This window comes from Pongo abelii, chromosome 4 (assembly GCF_028885655.2).
Source record: "Pongo abelii isolate AG06213 chromosome 4, NHGRI_mPonAbe1-v2.0_pri, whole genome shotgun sequence".
Classification (NCBI taxonomy): domain Eukaryota; kingdom Metazoa; phylum Chordata; class Mammalia; order Primates; family Hominidae; genus Pongo; species Pongo abelii.
Genome location: NC_071989.2, coordinates 18,126,955 through 18,145,721, shown reverse-complemented (window position 1 = coordinate 18,145,721; position 18,767 = coordinate 18,126,955). Strand labels below are relative to the sequence as shown.

Genomic DNA, 18,767 nt, shown 5'->3' with positions numbered 1-18,767 from the left:
TGGATTGGTAGATTGTATCAATGTCAATATCTTGCTACTGAAATTGTTCTATAGTTTTGCAATATATTACTATTGAAGGAAGCTGGGTAAAGAGTACAAAGGATCTCTTCATGGTATTTCTTACAACTGTGTGTAAACCTACAATTATTTAAAATATGTATTTTTTAAATCTAATTACAGTCATTGCAATGGCCAAGAATGGATACTAGGAGAAGAGTCAAGGGGCTTTTTTAGTTGTTCAGTGGAAAAATGGTGATAGCTTAGACCAGGAGGCGGAAGAAATGGGGACAAATTAGTACATTCAATCATGATTTAGGGTGAAAAATGTATTTGGTTTAGTAATTTGGGAGCTGGTATGAGAGAGAGAATTATCAGGAGCTGCCCTAATTTCTTAAAATATAGCATTCAAAGTTTTCTCACCTTCATGATTTTGCCTAGGATCTCATTGAAAAACTGTCTTCTCTGCATCTCATGCTGGCGGAAAAGACTATCTCCAAATACTGGGATTTAGTGTGTACCAGTCTCATAGCCCTTATCACTGTGACCTTGTATTTTACATCTTTGTATACCTATCTTAGCTCTCTGATGATAGATAGTAAATTTCTTAAGAGATTATGTCCAATGAAAGTGTATAGTCCCTATGACAGCCAGCACTGGGCCTTAGACATCAGTAGCATATTTTTAATGAAATACTGTATGTATGTGCACATGCTAGGAGTCCATGTCCCTGCATAACAATTTTATTTGGCTCTAATTAACTGCAACAAATAAAATTACAGAAGAAATTAGGACTGTTCTTCTGGCTGTTGTGTCTGACTTTTGGTGGTCCACTAAAGTGTTTATTTAGATCAGAGTTCATTGACCCTAAAGTTGAAATGGTGTTTTCAGGAGACCTTGTCATTTATTATCTCATTTATGTTTACAGAGTAGAAGTGTCATGCGGCCTTCCTGTAGACCTGCATGCCAACGGTGACAGAGAAGGAAATAGTGACTGGCTTGCCCAAGAGGTGATTTACTTTGAAGAGCATCTGGTTAGGAGGAGCTCATCTCAGCGAGGGATGAAAGTTATTTCTAACCGACTGAAAGCAAATCATTCAGGATTTTCCAGTACAAAACAATATGAATTTATTAGCAGATCGATGGTAAGTTTGAAAACACATGAGGACCCTGATACAAAGTCCTGATAAGACCAAAGAAGCCAAAGCCAAAGAAATCATTGCCATCCCTGCATATTTGAGTCATGCTCATGCCATGTCATGAAAACACGTTGTGAGAGAAATTACATATCCACAGTGAAGTCTCTTCTTTACAAAAAGCATATTTTTCTTATTTTAACATGAAAGATGTTTGAGAGATGCCAGAAGAATGTTGCAAACACTGTGAGCAACTAAGAAAACTATCAAAAAAATTGTTAAGAAAATATTAAAGGGCAATATGAGAATATCATGGGGTGTTGCTACATAGACCAGTGGTTTTAAATCAGGCTGCATATTAGAATTACTTAAGGGCTTTAAAAATCAAAACAACCAGACACAAACCCCAAATTTGAATCAGAGTACTTGAGATAAGACCTTTGCCCTTTATTTATCATTTATTAATATTGTTATTATTATTATTATTGTTATTAAAACACCCAAGGGATTTCTAATGTGCAGTAAGGTTTGGGAAACACTGACTTGGACCAATGGGCAGATTAAAAATTTTAAAATGCTGCATTTGGTCCAAAAAAAATTTTCCTCTATTTATCATTCTCTCATCTTTCCTAAATAATAGGTTTCCTGTAGATCAAATGTCATGAATTGCTACCTTTTCTCTTTGCTAAGAATTTCAGAAGTTCAAGATGAAGAATAGATCTGTCCATAATTGTTATTTGACTCAAGACAAAGAAATTGTTAGAAATATAAGTATTCCAAAGAAAGCTATACCATCAGATGCAGAAAAAGAAAAAGAAACCCAAACTTCAATTTTTTTTTGTCTGTTCATAGTCCTAGATCCCAACATGAATATGTCCCATCAAATGGGTTTGTTAGCCTGGTTCAAAAATGACAGCATAGTCGTAAGGATAGAGCTCATCTTAACCCACTTTTTTGGAAAATGATTATAAACACAGATGATTTAAGGAGGTGCTGGGTACATTACTTTCCAAATAATGTAAACAGTGTCTTAATGACATCCCTAGACAATATTCCAAAGAGCCCTCCATCACATAGTGCCATTATAGATTTGCCTCCAAAAGATGGAAAAGACCTAATCTTTTAAACAAAGAAATCCACCAGCATCAGGGCATGGTGAGACCATGAGCAAATAACCAGAACACTCCCAAGATAAAAGGCAGAATGACAACCTTTGAATCACTAGACACCAGATGCATTCTGAGTAGTACTAAATTCCTCCGATGTGAACTAGATTAATACCATGAGTAATCACCGCCAAGGTTAGCCATTTATCCCTTCTATGTTGCTTGGGAAAGCTTTGAGATGTGAGACAATAGAGGTAGCCTGAATAAACTTGGTAGCAGTAAAATGAGAAAAAGCTTAGGAATTTATTATACCTTTGATATGTCTGCATTCCTCCTTAGAAGCATGACTCATAGTTAAAAGTTAATTCATTCAGTATCTCTTGAATCCTAAATAAATCCTTTGGCAGGATAGGTGTGTGGGGAATACTAAGATCATTTACAAAGATTCTGTGTCCTTAAATAACTCACAGTCTGGTGAAGAAGTGGGAAAAAAATTGATCGTGAAAGTATCTGCACGATTAAACCTTTCATATAGAAGTGGAACTAGAGGTTGCCAGGTGTCAGCCCCAGCAGAATGAGGAGGAAGGAACCATGAAATACAATAGTCTTGGAATTGCCTCAACCATTTGTTGCAATATAGTGTTCCCCTGAGTAATCTTAATCAATGTTACACAGTTCAATTTTATAGCAAAGAAGTCTCTATATCAAAAACTAAAGACAGGACAGAAACATTACTCACACTGTGTGTGTTCTCTCAACAAAATGCTGGTCAGTGTGATTCAAAAAGGAAGAAAGTCCCAACTGTGAGTAAACCTTTGGAGGTCAGAAGTTCAGCCACAGAATCTGGTCACATGCCTTGTCCAAGAAGTCTGCTTTTGAATCAGTTTGCACTATTACCATCATCACTTGAGGAGGGTCTTCTGCCCTAATTGTCCAAGTTACAGAATATATTATCCATCCAGTTCTGGCCAAACATGAACAACTTGCCTACTGGAAAAAAAAAAAAAAAAAAAAAAGCAAATACGAACAAATACTGTTGATATATTTGAAACAAGAGAACTAGATTCTTTTTTTGAAAAAACATATCTAAGGGAAGAGTGGAAGAGGAAACTGGTTCTTGCAGGAAATTTCATATCCTCGAAGAGAGTCTTGCTAAGCATTTTAGTAGTAGAGGTATCACTTAAAGAAAGGGTCCATCTAGCAGTGATAAAAGAGTGACTACTGGCTGGGCGCGGTGGCTCACGCCTGTAATCCCAGCACTTTGGGAGGCCAAGGTGGGCGGTTCGCGAGGTCAGGAGTTCAAGAATAGCCTGACCAACATGATGAAACCCTGTCTCTACTAAAAATACAAAAATTAGCCAAGCGTGGTGGTGCATACCTGTAATCCCAGCTACTCAGGAGACTGAGGCAGGAGAATCACTTGAGCCTAGGAGGCAGACGTTGTAATGAGCCAAGATCGTGCCACTGCACTCCACCCTGGGCAACAGAGCGAGACTCCATCTCAAAAAAAAAAAAAAAAAAAAAAAAGAGTGACTACTAGGTAGTTAATCTAAGAAGTAAAACCCAAATTTGTTTTCAATACTAAGAAAATCCCCTTTAGAGAGATGATGGATTTCTGAAGTCTTCGTTATTCATGGTAGCTGCAGCGCAAGATCCCAAGATATGGATAAGGACCCGGAGAGCCAGGCAATGGTAAGACTCTGATTGCTTATCAAATTAGCAGACACTTTAAAAGAATTTTTGGCAACAGTGCAGAAAGAAAGTAATAATCTTGCAAACTAATGGCAGAAATGTGGCAATATACATTAAAATGTTAACATTCCTATTTTTGACCAGAAAGTCCACATCTGGGAATGCATGCTATGGAAATAATCAGCAATTGTGCAAAGATATTTGTAGAAATGTACCCATCCTAATGTTACATATAATTTTAAAAATTGGAAATAACTCAATGACCACAAGGAGATTAGTTACATAAATTATTGAAGAGCGAAGAGAAAACCAGGTGACCATCAAAGAGCACGATGAAAATCTTAACCTATTGTGTACATTAAAAGATGTAGATTATATTTTTACAGTCAAATAAAAATGCTTATACTAGATAGTATGAAGAGTAAACAGAGAAATCTCCAGAGGGCACCAATTTAAATATTAAAGAATATGTAATAGACTGAGCGTGGTGGCTCATGCCTGTAATCCAACACTGGGAGGTGGAGGCAGGAGGATCGCTTGAGGCCAGGAGTTTGAGACCAGCCTGGCAACCTATCCAGACCTTGTCTCTACTAAAAATGTTTTAAATTGCCCAGGTGTGGTGGAGAGCAACTGTGGTCCCATCTACTTGGGAGGCTGAGGGGGGAGGATCACTTGAACCCAGGAGATCAAGGCTGCAGTGAGCTATGATTGCACGGCTGCACTCCAGCCTGAGTGACAGAGCAAGACTATGTTTTAAAATTAAAAAAGCCCAAGGGGAGAAAAAAGGGGAGGAAAAATAAAAGATGTATAATAAAAGGTTAGCAATAATTATCACTGTGTATAGGGCATATAATCTTGAGATACTTTATGTCTTTCAATATGTATTTCTATATTTATTTTCTTCATTTTATATTTCTATATTTTCTTTAAAATTTTAATAAAAATGTAACATTTTATCACTAAAAAATGAAAGGACTATTCCTATTTTCTTAACTCTTAACAGGCTGAAATTTCAGATGTTTTTATAATTGCTGTACTAATTTATCAGTGCTTATCAGAGGTCAGAAACAAGGAAGGGGTTAGAAATCCTGAGTGCCCCATCAGTTAGGAGTCAGCAATCAGATTGTGAGGTTAAGAATTTCACAGAACTTCAAAAGCACAGGCAACGAAAGTAAGAACAGAAAACTAGGATTGCAATAAACTAAAAGGCTACTGCACAGCAAAGGAACTAGTGAAGAGACAACCTATGAAATGGGAGGGAAAATTCGCAAAACACACGTGATAATGGGTTAATATTCAACATATATAAGAAACTCAAACAACTCAGTAACGATGAAACAAACAACCCAATTTAAAAATGGGCAAAGAACCTGAAGACATTTTTCAAAAGAAGACATACAAATGGTCTATAGATATCTGGAAAAATATTCAGTCTCTCTAATCATCAGTATGCCAATTAAAATGACAATGAGATATCACCTCACACCTATTAGAATAGTTATTGTGAAAAAGATGAGATAACAAGCATTGGCAAGGATGTGGAGGAAAGGGAACTTTTGCACACTGTGGGAATGTAAATTAGTACAGCTGTTGAGGAAAATAGCATGGAATTCCTCAAAAAATTAAACTACCATATGATCCAGCAATTCTACTTCTGGGTATATATTCAAAGAAAATGAAATCAGTTTTTTGAAGAGAGATCTGCTCTCTCATGTTCATTGGAGCATTATTCACAACAGTCACAATATGAAATCCACCTAAGTGTCCATCAATGGATGAATGGTTAAAGGAAATGTAGTGTATGTACACAACGGACTATTACTCAGCCTTAAAAAAGGAGAACCTATTTTTTACAGGAACATGGATGAACCTGGGGGATATTATGCTAAGTGAACTAAGTTAGGCACAAAAAACCAAATACTACATGATCTCACTTATGTGTTGAATCTAAAAAATGAAACTTACAGAAGCAGAAATTAGAATGATGGTTACCAGGGGCTAGGGGTGCAAGATGGAGATTAGGAAAATTTGGTGAAAAGGATACAAAATTTCAACTGGATAAGAGGAGTAGTTCAGGAGGTCTATTGTACAACATGATGACTACAGTTAATAGCAATGCATTGTAAAAGTAAAACTTGCCAAGAGAGTAGATTTTACCACACACACAAAAATGATAAGTATGTAAGGTAAGGCATATGTTAATTTGCTTGACTCAGCCATTCCAAAGTCATAGCATCAACATCCCCAAGCCTTCAGAGTCAGCCTCAACTCTCTCCCCCATTACTACACCAGTACTATAAATTCTGCCTCCTAAACATTTCACATATTTGTTCTCCACTTTCCACATTTACTGCCATTACCTTGGTTTCAACTTTATATTTCTTTAGGTGATTTCACTAGCCTTTCAATGGCCACCAAGTCTTACACCAAGCTAACCTCCTTCCTGATATGCATATCTAATCACCTCATTCCTCTGTTTAAAATTCTTCATGGGGTTCTCATTGCTTTCAAATTCTTCATGACCTGTTCTTACCTTTCCAGACTCAGCTATCCTTACAACCACACATATACTGCACTCCTGTGTCTCCTAAAAGTATTTCCTTCCTTTTGCCCCCATTCATTTGTTCATGCCTCTACTGTCAAGATTCAGTTTAGTAAAGACCCACTCCAGAGCCAGTGGAAAATTAACTGAGAGTTCCTCACACAGAAGACAACTCCATAGTAGGAGAGTCACTATATGGGAAGCCATAGGTCACGTAATCCTGTAGAGGACAGGAATCATTTTTGAGTAAAATCAAGATCAATGAAGCCATATGGAAGTTTACGGCAAAACAATATTACTCATAAAGAAAACAAAAAAAGGGTAGAAATAGAAGTTAATGGTGGTCCTGGTGGTCCTGGGGCTGTGCTCAGTGGCTCATGCCTGTAATCCCAGTGCTTTGAGAGACCAAGGCAGGAAGATTGCTTGAGCTCAAGAGTTTGAAACCAGGCTGGGCAATGTAGTGAGAGTGAGATCCTGTCTCTATTTATATATTATATATGTAACAAAATAGATATATAAATATTATATTAATATTAATAGATATATACATATTATATATAACATATAAATAGATATATAAATAGGAAGGAGGATTACTTGAGCTCACGAGTTCCAAACTAGGCTGGGAAATATAGTGAGAGTGAGATCCTGTCTCTATTTATATATATTATATATATATGTATATATCTCGTTTATGTTATCAGGGTCACTTTTTTTTGTGTATATATACACACACACATGCACACATAGATACACAAAAAATATGTGTGTGTGTGTATATATATATGTATATGCATACAAAAAATAGTGATCCTGATAACATAAAGTAAGAAGAAATAAAGTTTAGAAAAGAGGCCTTGCCCAGTAGTTCAAACTTGAGACAAACAATAAATTGAAAGTTAGTGCTGGTAAGTTGCTTTTATTTAGAAACTGGCTCCTTTCATGGAAATGAGGGTAAGACCAGTGTAATTGCAGAGCACAAGCTGGGGTGGCTGGAGAGCTCATAATGACACTTCCAGTGGTCACTTCTACCAGTCTCTTCGGCCATGGTTGGCTGATCTAGTGCAGAGACATGTGGCCCAACCTAAATAAAAATTGTCTCTCTTAAGAATTTATAAAGTAGAACAGGGACAACCAGAGGCAAAAGGCAGTGTGAGTACAGTCCATCATGGAAATGACTTAATGATTTGCTGCTTCTGGCCTCTCCAGCACAGCCTTGGTTGCCTTCCCTCTGGAGGTTTGGTTTGGATTGTCCAAGGTCCACCACCAAATATCTTTTGTGACTTGAATACACCAAAAGGTCTTCAAATTATTTGAGAACAAATCAAGTTAGAGATCAATATGTTTAATATGAGTTATTTTGTGTGAAAATAGAGAGGTACTCAAAATTTAGATTTAAAACATCAGAATGAATCCTGATCCCATGAATGTGTTGCTTTCCAATGTTGGTGGGAAGTGTCCATGGACTTCATGCCTGTAAGCTGCTCTCCTGGTCGGTGCTGTGGCCTCTAATGGTCATCATGCAACTTAACCATAGGTGTTGCAGAAATCCTCAATAGAGAGGAGACAACTGGGAGGACTGCCATCCTTTGAGGGCAGGGTGTGTTTCAGGCAAGTGTTAGGGACAACGGTCTGTAGTACAAAGCACTGAGGGTGATTCAGATTCAGTATGAGTAGATGCTGGAAGAATCTCTCCATTTGAAAATACTTCCCAATAGGTCCTTCAACCCACAGGTGCATTATACTCCATGACAGTACCTAACCTACAGAGACCACTGACTGCCTTATATGTCTCCCTCACAAAGCTGAGCTCATGGTACAGAGGGGCTGCATGTTCATCTCTGGGTGCCCAGCCCTGAGCAGAGTACCTCATACAAGATAGACCATAAATGGTTGCTGAAAGCACATTGAATAAACGAGGGCACCAGAACACTATTTGGAGCACAAAAGTAGTATTTTAATCTAATCTAGGTAAATGTGGAAGAGAATGGCAGAGGCAAATAAAGAAAATAAAGGTGTTTCTCAAAAAGCAAATAGAATGCCTTTGCATAACATTATTTTTCAGACTGCAAATAATTGCCATATTCTTCTAACTTTCAGACATTACATTGATAATGGAAATAGGAGAGAAAAAAAGCAAATTCATCATGCTTGTAGCAAATGCAAGTATGTGTTTTCTTCTTTTTTCAAATCCCTGTATTCTAGAAGAATAAGGTCTTTGTGCTCCTCCTGCATGTCTATGATGTCTAGTGAAGTGTTAATCTTTAACTACGGCAGGGATCAATCACAATGTACTTAACAAAAAAACATAATCCCCTTGCCTTCACACCATGTAAAATATTTGCACTGCTTTATTGGACACTGCTAACTGTACTTTTAAAAACTGTCTGTTCATGATTTGGTCATATCTTAAAAGGTTCCTGTATCTATAATTGAACTATGTATTTGAAAATATCATTTCCACCTTTGAAATCTCAGGATGCAGAATCACTAGAAAATAAGAAACTAGGGTAAATCTAATTTCACTAAGGTTTGTCTACAACCAAAATATGAGCTTAATCTCTAACAGAGGTCCTAGCGGTCCTGCAGTGGATATCAGCAGGATGTTATTCTTCAACTACAAACAACAAGTAAGATCGGTACAAAATGGGAGTTTAAGGTTCAGTTTCAATCAGTTTCTCTAGTACTTATAGAAGGGTAATAAAAAGCAGTGTCAGAGAAATTGCCATGTATGATAAAGCTATTCCCATAATCTGTACAAAAGCTGCAGAACCACAGTGAATTTGGCAGAGCCTAGAGTTGCATTCCACTTGTCAAAAAACAAAACAAAACAAAACAAAACAAAATAATAATAGAACAAGAGCCCTCTTAGAGGCTTAATTTTAATGTATCAAAATATCATCTTTTTTTTCTCCCTAATACACCAACATTCAGAAAGGATATACATCATTATTATAGAACTTTAGAGACACCACTTCATAGTGAGAAAGTATGGCTTTGGAATGAGCTACAACTCAATCTAAATGCCAACTCTGCTACCTTTGGCCTCAGTCTACTCACCTGTAAAATGAGATAAATGATATCCATCTCATCGAGCTGACATGAGAAATGAAGCAAGTGAGATAATATGTAGAATTCCTAGTATAAGGTGACTATTTAAGAAATTTACCTGTGTGGGAGGCTAACTGATTTGTTCTAATGCATGACGATGTGAAATCAAAAGGGACAACATATAAAGGAAGAGAGGAAAGACAAGAAATACGGATCACAAAATAGAAGAAAACAAATATCCTGGGGTCGAAATGTCAGGATTAAACGCCTGCATGGATTTCTGATGGTGTTCCCATATTATAGGGTCGGCCATCCCCCCATGACTCCTTGGGCCCTGTGGCATTCTGAAAATGATCACTTAGCCCCTGAATTAATGGCTTTATGGATCTGACAACAGCTTTGCTAACTTGTGCTCTTTCTTGTGCCATATCAGACAGAGTAAAAAAGGCCTGATGGAGATAACAGCTGGAATAATTATAAAAATATGTTTTCATCCATTGTCTTAGAGAATCTGTTTTTACATATTTTGTCTTAAACTCCACTTGAAAATATTTTCAATCTTTGAAAATATCTGAGATTGAAAATGTTTTTCATTTTTTATTCATTATTGGGCACATTCCTCCATTTAACTGTTACATACGTGCCTTTAAGGTCTGGACCTAAGTTTTTCAAACATTTGGAAAATATCCTGTATAAATAAACAAATATGGTAAGAGTATTTATTAATTGTCACTAATCTCATCATCTTGACCAGGAACTTAAAAAAGAAAAGAAAGGAATTTTGTCACGTTGATGCCCAGAGGAGCACTAATGAGTTATGAAACCTTTCAGAGTCATAGAGCAGAAGAAAAATGGTTGCCTAGGTAACAAAGCAACCCAGTCAGCTGCATACACTCTCCCAAGAGCATCTAATTTATTCAGCAAATGCAGGCTAGAACAGGTGGCTAACTTAGATGATGCCAACAAGCTCTAGCTCCCAAACATCGGCACCCACATTTTCTTGTACACAAGTTTCATTCTTGTCCCTTATAAAGGAAGAGTTAACAAGGTGCATTTCAGTGTGGCTCATAACACTTTAGGAGACAGAACAGCTATCTGCATTTGTCACTTAAATTTTCTACCAAAAAAAGTATATGATTTCAAGAAATGGCTGAAGCCAACAACTTAATTTTACTAGTTATCTTGAAAACAGAAATTGTCCTAACCCCAGTTATAAAAATCAATTATTCATCTTTTAATAAATCAAATATTTTGTGAGTGTTAACAGCAAGAATTTACCACTAAATTTTACAATTCTTGATTTAGATGATAAATAGCCACTGAAATTCCAGTTCATTCAGGCATCTGAAAGCATTTAGGTATTTGTAACAAATTTTATATTGTCAAAGGGATAAGGGAGGAATAATATCAAGCTAGGCTCTATTTATTATAACATTAAATTTAAAAAATCTGAAAAACTAGCAGTAAAGTATATACTTATTTTTATATTAAGTAAGAACTTTTATGATCCAGGCCCAGTTTCATTTTCTGGCCTCCTGTCCAAACACATTTCATAATATATCCTAAACTTCATCAACAGAAGCCAAATGAAATCTCTTCCTCACCTCTCTGCACTTAGTATTTGCTGTTGTCTCGGTCTTGGGACTTCTAGGACTAGATTCCCTGTTCAATTCTAATCCATCTTTCAAGGATAATATCAGGCATTTTCTTTCCCCAAATGCCTTCCCTCACCACCCCAGGAAAAAATTATAAGCATCTCCTTGTGTTCCCTCTGCAAGTGATTCCACTGTTTTTTTTCCATATCTGCTTTCTTCTTCAGATTGAGTCCCCCAGACCTTAAATATGTTCCATTCACTTCTTATCCCCAGAGTACCTGAAGCAGTAGAAAATAAAAGATATTTGAAAAATGAATGAATAAATGAATACATGAATGAAATCTTCTTTAGTGACACAAAAATGTGCATAAACCTAAGATATGACAAGACATTTTCAGAAATTAAAAAATCTCACTAATGTGGACAAATGAGTAATGAAGTGTGCTTGTATGAGTAAAGAATCTACATTTTTTAATGAGTGGAACCTTTCCCTCGAATGAAGTCATAAATGCAGCATCTCTTTTTAAACCTGATATCAATCCATCTCCATCCTGCTGTTCCTGCACAATCCCACACTCAAAGCATCTACCAAAAACCACAGATCTCCAAAAGCCAGAGCTTGAAAAATACGGGCTCGACTTATTACACATTCAATTTTGCCTTGCTACTGCCTACTAAACAGAAATCACATAAGCAAACATTTGTTGAAAAGGATATTTAAAATAGAAGAGAGCATTTGCTGGGAAGTTCAGGTCTTGGTATTTCTCTATTGATCTGCTTTGAAGTCTTGCAGTTGTTTCCAAAGGTGACCCTGGCTGAGTGAGGCTGTTTCCTTAGCAACAGGATGACTGCTTCCAGTATGTAGAGAACATGCATCTCTGTTTCTGTGGTACTCAACCAACACCCTGAGATGCTACGCTGCTTCAAAGAAAGCAAGAATCTCTCCTTTTTAAGTACCAGATTGGCTCTCCAGCCCGTGGACTGCATATTACTCTGGAAAACAAGAAGTAATGATAATTGTCCAGAAATAATTTCCTCATCTCATAAAAAGGACACAACCTTTTCAGTGATGCATTTTTATTCTCCCTGCCTAATTTCTCCACATGTCCGCCTATGCACACGCACATACACATACATATGTGCACACATGTGCGCTCACACACACACACAGAGACACACACACACCAGTCTTTCTTCTTCGCTTTTGCTTTTTTTTCATTTTCTGTGTTAAATTTCTGTGCTGGCTATCAATTCTTTCTTTTATATTTTTACCTCGTTTCTATTTCCAGTGATGGCTTCTTTGTACATCTCAGTTTCCAACACCAACCAAATTACAATTTAGAATTAAGCATCAACATATCATGACCAAAAAAAAAAAAAAACGAGGCTTGGTTGGAGCAACTGGCACTTGGTCAGCACACATAACTCCTTGCTATTGCAAAATGAGATGGAAACATATAGTAGACTGAAATTGATGTTGTTTATGATCAATTCTTCCATTAATTCACATTTATTCATAATCTTTTAAACAGTATAGCAACACTTTATTTGTTGTCCTTTATGCCTCCTGAGAGCAATTTTAAAATACTTTTCCTGCTAGCAGTGAAAATTATTTCTGGCAATTTCATACAATTGTGCAGTCATATGACAAAAGGGCTGGAAAACCTAGTGCATCAGCCATACCTCCATATTAATGGAATTATTTTTGTCTGAATTTTGTGCTCATAAAAGGGAAGAAAATTACTGAAGTTGTATAGGATTTTCTTGGGAAAAATTCTTCCTAAAAGATATTTCCTGGTATTCTATTTATGCTGTTCAGTAGGTAAATAAATAAACTAGACTTTTAGAATGCTAAGTAAATTAAGTTTTAGAATGCCATATCAAAATGCTCAAACTTATAGCCCAGCTTTTTCAATGTAGCATGCACAGAATCCTAAGCATGAACAGGAAATGTGTGAAGGCTTCTTTTGCATCCAAAGTATCCATGGAATAGAAACGTTAAAATACCGTTCGACAGAAGTGTTATAAATCCGTGGATTTCAGGCCGGGCGTGGTGGCTCACGCCTGTAATCCCAGCACTTTGGGAGGCAGAGGAGGGCGGATCATGAGGTCAGGAGATCGAGACCATCCTGGCCAACATGGTGAAACCCCATCTCTACTAAAAATACAAAAAGTTAGCCGGGCGTGGTGGTGGGCGCCTGTAGTCACAGCTACTCGGGAGGCTGAGGCAGGAGAATGGTGTGAACCTGGGAGGAGGAGCTTGCAGTGAGCCGAGATTGCGCCACTGCACTCCAGCCTGGGTGACAGAGCGAGAGTCTGTCTCAAAAAAAATAAATAAATACATAAATAAATAAATAAATAAATCCATGGATTTCAAATACATTTTATTCTAATAAACTTGGAAATTTATGTCTGCAATAGACCCGGGAAATAATGCAATCCCTTGTTTTATATATGAGAAAACAAATGCCAAGAATCAGTAAGAAACATACCAGTCCAGATTAGTTGCAGACCTTCAACTAATATCAGAAGGGCTTTTGATTCTTATTGGCTTAACTTATAAAATGTTCACCATAAGCTTCTTCAAGATAAGAATTGCATTTTGCCTTCATTGTTGTGTTTTAATTTATAGCTTAATGCTCAACTTTCAATAATTACTAACAATTGTTTATGCATGTTATGTGTGTGGCATCATCCGATAGGAATACTTCCAACTGAAAATAACAGGAAACACTATATAGAGTGGGTGGCTTAATAAATATTGGATAATTTTTCTGGCATAACAAGTGGTCTTGAAGGAAGCAGCTAGCATTGGTTCAGTGGTTTGACAATTTCTGAAATTCTCTTGGGATTTCTTATGTTTGCTTCCTGGTTGCAAGATGACTGCAGTAGCTTTCAGCATTGCAGTCTGCCTTTAAGAAAGAAGGAAGAAGAAGCCATGCCAGGGATTATATCAGGTAATACCTTATAACATGCCCTGACATGAGGAAAAGCAAAATCCTTCCTAGAGCTCTTAGCAAGTTCAGGCCATGTCTTAGTTTCCAGTACTAAAGCATATGGCTGCTCTCACTGCAAAAGAGACTGGGGACATAAGAACTTAGGTTTTTTCCAACTGTCATGGCAGAAATGATAATGGAGAAATGGATTTAAAATACTTTAGTGTGAGCCAAAAACATTAGATGCTTATGTGAAAATAGACAGAAAAAATAGAAACAAATGAAAGAAACCGAAAAAAAGATAAAGAAAGAAAATAGAAAACATGTGTTCCACTGCAATCTTAAAACAGGAAATATGAATTATTCAAAATGAAAAAGAGAGATGATATGAAGCCACATATAAATGTTTTTCAAGTTCTTTTTGTGGTGGACATTGTCACCAGTAACCAAAGCAGACCCACAGAGAATGTGTACCAATTTCAGCAGGCATTAAGAACCTGTGGGTTGGTTGGGCGCAGTGGCTCAAGCCTGTAATCCCAGCACTTTGGGAGGCCAAGGTGGATGGATCACGAAGTCAGGAGATTGAGACCATCCTGGCTAACACAGTGAAACCCCGTCGCTACTAAAAATACAAAAAAATTAGCCAGGCATGGTGGCGGGCGCCTGTAGTCCCAGCTACTTGGGAGGCTGAGGCAAGAGAATGGCATGAACCCGGGAGACGGAGCTTGCAGTGAGCCGAGATGATGCCACTGCACTTCAGCCTGGGCGACAGAGTGAGACTCCGTCTCTAAAAAAAAAAAAAAAAAGAACCTGTGGGTTTTGCCAATTGTCAGGTCAAGGGAAAGCTCCAGGTAAACTATTGCTAAGAAATTTTAACCACTTCTGAATGTCCAAAACTTAAAATCACTACCCTATGTGAATAGTGTTAATAATTTTTGTATACTATTCTTAACACATAATTTGGAAGGGTTATATTATTATAAGTTTTTTGTTGTCTGACTTTAAAATCACTTGCAAGTGTTAGAAAAGTACTTACGAGTATTGTAGAAGCTCTTTCTTTTCCTTTGGGTCAGTGCCATACAGTATAGAAAGCAAGTAGGCCATATTAATTGCTTAGTATCAAGTCAGAAGCTTCAATTTCTAGGGCTTCTACCTTTGCCTCATTGTCCTACTAAAAAAAAAAGTGCGAAAGTGCATGCTACCTCCTCCTCCCCAGTTCCTGCTAGGATGTAAGCTCCAAGAGGGAAGAGATTCTGTGTGTCTTGATTTCTACTATATCTGTAGTGTTTACAACAGTGCTTGCTACAAAACAGTTATTCAATAAATAGTTGTAGCATGAGTAGGCAAAACTTAATCCAGTTAAGACCAATTGCCTACTAGGCAAATATTATTTTACTTGGAGGTGTAATTCAATACATTCTGCAACACCCTACTGCAACATAGGTTGTACAGCAATACAGTTAAACATCAGATCCTTCCTCAGAAAACAGCTTATTGAGCCAAAGAATGAAACTATAAGGATTTTGAGAGTGAGAGCCACATACTTATCTTTTGTCTTCCTTGCCAAACCCAGAGGCTGACACATAATAAATGTTTGTAAAATTAATTGCTGACCAGTTTTTATATTGAGTGATTACTAAAGTGTTGTCAATCAATATTTTAGTCCAAACCATTAAAATAAAACCAAATTGACATGTTTCCAATAAACATCCAACCTCTGAACTTTACTCCTAAGAACATTATTCAAGTTCAAAAGTATTCAACTTTCCAACCAGAAAACTAATGAAAATCACAGAGGTAATTCATAATACCCAAGTCAGAGTGAAGTATACACTTACACATGCATACATTACGGAGCACTTTTTATGGAGATCATTCTGGATTAGTAAAATAAATAATCATTGACCTTAAACAATACAAATTCAAACTGTGAATGTCCACTTATACATGGATTTTTTTTTCCACCTCTGCACCCTTGAGACAGCAAGACCAGCCCCTCCTCTTCCTCCTCCTTCTCAGCCTACTCAACATGAAGACAATGAGGATGAAGACCTTTATGATGATCCACTTCCACTTAATAAATAAAAAATATATTTTTCTTCCTTCTGATTTTCTTAACATTTTCTTTTCTCTAGCTTGCTTTATTGTAAGAATATAGTATATAATATACATAACGCATATAACATATGTGTTGACTGTTTATGTTATTGGTAGGGCTTCCACTCAACAATAGGCAATCAGTAGTTAAGTTTTGGGGGAGTATAAAGTTATATGCAGATTCTCAACTACATAGAGGTCAGAGCCCCTAACCCATTTGTTGTTCAAGAGTCAATTGTATTCTCAACGAGATGAAAAGGATACTGTTAAGAACACCACTGGGTTTTTCTCTAAGAAGCAGAACCAAATAAAGCTATGAAGAATAGAATTCTTCATGTGTTTTTAATTAATTTTTATCTATGCAATCCAAGTACAATTTGTAACAAGTTAAAATGGAGATAATATGATTCTTTATGGCTGGAAGATTTAAAGCATTGTTTATTGAAATTGACTAATTTTTTGCTTACTACTTAGTCCAGCCTTAAAGTAGAGCTCATTGTTAACATCATGGTACAATTTTATAGGACAGCAACGGATAAAGTAAATACATGAGTTTTCAACAAGTCAGATGCTGCATTTGTTGAAATATTTTTAAAACAGGCTCTTTCACTTGTGGCATTTTTACTGCGCTACACACAAGCTTAGCTAAGTGAGCATGAGCTGTGTTAATATCTTGTGAGTATAAATGTGCAGACTGCTCTTATTAATTTCAGTGAAGCCAGAATTACAGCATCCTTCTCACATAAGTACAAGCACAAAGACATTTTGAGTTAGGCATTGTATTCCATGAAATGAAAAGGAACAAGAGCATAAAAAAAAAAATCCCAAGCAAAACACACAAACAAATACAGGAATAAGTTGGAAACCAGAAGCCTGAAGCGTTAATTAAACATTACCTTTTTCTCATAGTGAGGAAGATGCATCATGGTCATTTCTGTCTTTTCTCACAGTTCTTATTTCAAAACCCCAGCTGAGAAAGCAGCTGTGTAGAGCAAGGAACTGGTGAGCTCAGCAGGAGTCCTGTATCCTAATGCTACTCCCAGAAATTCAAGCTTTCTTTCAGTTGTGGTGTTGTCATTTACCATGACAGAATGTGGAGTGTTGTCCTCTTTTCTGCAGCAGTAGTAAAGATCATAGCGATGGTTCCTTTAAAGACTTCAAAAGCCTAAGTCACCCTGTTTTTATTGTTATTTATTTTCAATGTAGCCTCCAAAGAGCCAGCATTGGCTAGTTTTCAAAACATTTGAAATTCTAGTGAGCTTTCATTAATCATAATGTTAACGGAATAGACGATGGCAAAACAGACATGAAAGTTGAAGCATATGGCAGAGGGACTGTTGATTGCATTTCCCCACTCCCCATGACCAAAAATAAAAAGAAAAAAAAGAAAAAAGGAAAATGCTTCACTGTTACACTGCAGTTTTTTTCCCAGATTGCAACATTGAAACCCTGATCTCTAATTGTAAAGAAACTATGTTTTAAGCTTCTACTAAAAGTAACAATTCAAAATTAGCTGCAACATAAAATAAAGCTGCATTTCTTAAAATCCCTTGGAAATGGAATTAATTTATATCTGTGTCTATACAGTGGCATTAAACTGTTTTATAAAGTGCTCTGAAAAATAATTACAGGGAGAGCACTGAGCAACACAATGGCTGCAGGACATGATGGATGCTGTAAGATTGTCATAAATGAAGAAAGCATGTCATATTCAGAGCTAAGAGTCCTAGTGGAATTGAGCCTTCAACACACACAAAAAAGCAATTGTTTACATTTCTGAAAGTATCGTAGCTTTTAAATACATATATGCTTAATGTATGAAATCATATTTATACTTATAAAATAGACACGTGTGTTGGTATAGATACTTAAAGGCATTCAGCTTCAATATTTACTAGTCTCAATACTTAGAGTAATTATTAAAATATTTAAACTCAAATATCAACCATTTTAAATATATATTTTATTGAGTACATTTCCTTTTTGCCTCAAAACTCTAATCAGATATAAAAGTTAGTACACAATACCTGAAAAAGGATTATATTCTAAGTTATTTTATGAGTGTTTTTATTAGGTTGTTTGATTGATTTTTGAGACTGAGTCTTACTCTTGTTGCCCAGGCTGGAGTGCAGTGGCATGATCTCAGCTCACTGCAACCTCTGCCTCCCAGGTTCAAGTGATTCTCCTGCCTCAGCCTCTACCAGCACCTGCCACCATGCCTGGCTAATTATTTTATATTTTTAGTAGAGATGGGGGTTTCACCATGTTGGCCAGGCTGGTCTGGAACTCCTGACTTAGGTGATCCTCCCACCTCAGCCTCTGAAAGTGCTGGGATTAGAGGCATGAGCCAGTGCACCCAGCCTCCAATAGGTATTTATAAGATTGTACTCAGTGTATAGAACTTTATCACTCTGACTTAAAACCAAGGTTACATACAACAAAAACTCAGATTCAAACATTATTGACACATTTTCTTTCAGGAAGTTGCCTTTGTTTCTCAAATAAACATTTAACCAAAATTATTTGGGAAAATAGTAAACTAATGTATGAGTATTCTTGAGTAACATCCCAAATTTAATAGCTTAAAGCAAAACACAATTACCTCATTTTGAAAT

General features: G+C 36.7%; 1 long non-coding RNA gene across 4 annotated transcripts in view; it reads right to left on the bottom strand.

The window, feature by feature from the left end:
• LOC129059346 (uncharacterized) overlaps positions 1-17,557 on the bottom strand; it is an 83,466-nt gene extending 65,909 nt beyond the window's left edge. Inside the window, exons 1-2 of one of the 4 annotated variants that reach the window (XR_008525162.2) lie at positions 17,049-17,557; positions 11,129-12,112 (exon numbers count right to left, since the gene is read on the bottom strand). This is a non-coding gene — a long non-coding RNA (uncharacterized LOC129059346). Of the gene's footprint in view, positions 1-2,978; positions 3,230-3,617; positions 3,737-11,128; positions 12,113-17,048 lie in introns of those variants that run through there. The other 3 variants (XR_008525160.1, XR_008525161.1, XR_010139928.1) reach the window with 3 other exon arrangements.
• Positions 17,558-18,767: the final 1,210 nt, after the last annotated feature.